The 512-nt window shown below is 43.4% G+C and overlaps 1 protein-coding gene across 1 annotated transcript in view; it reads left to right on the plus strand.

Moving 5' to 3' along the window:
• Positions 1-512, plus strand: part of LOC119585702 (chloride channel protein 2-like) — a gene marked incomplete in the record, with an annotated part of 67,264 nt that overhangs the window by 23,490 nt on the left and 43,262 nt on the right.

The following is a 512-nucleotide window of genomic DNA, read 5'->3' on the forward strand; positions in this document are numbered from 1 at the left end:
CTGTGCGATGATGGTAGTTATGTCATTTGTCGCTTTGCTGAAGTTTTACTTCGGATGGATTGGTTTTGGGTTCGTAGCCCCACGGGAGAGAATGTTGTTCTTGTATGATGGTGATCGTTGCTGTTCGTGTCCTTTTATTTATTTCAGTTATTGATACCATTCTCATTATAATTTCCTTGACATTTCGTTATTCATTTTTTTTCATTCCTTCCTTTCTATCACGTTCCCCAAACACCCACCCCACCCCCACCCCTCAAAACAAATCCGCATTTCCCTATCCTAAATCTCCTTTCACTGTTCCTTCCGAATCGAAAACATCCTTCAGCATCCTTCTCATCACAGCTCATCCTCCGGCAAGAAGAACAAGGAGAGATAAGGAAAGGAGGAGAGAGATCCTGCCAAGGAGAGATAAGGAGTCATTTCTTAGGCTCGTTTTCCCTCTTCATCTTCAAGAGAACTCGAGGCGCTGTAGACTTGCCCGGGGAGTTTAATTAACTATCGATGCATGTCTA

This window comes from Penaeus monodon, chromosome 20 (assembly GCF_015228065.2).
Source record: "Penaeus monodon isolate SGIC_2016 chromosome 20, NSTDA_Pmon_1, whole genome shotgun sequence".
NCBI lineage: Eukaryota > Metazoa > Arthropoda > Malacostraca > Decapoda > Penaeidae > Penaeus > Penaeus monodon.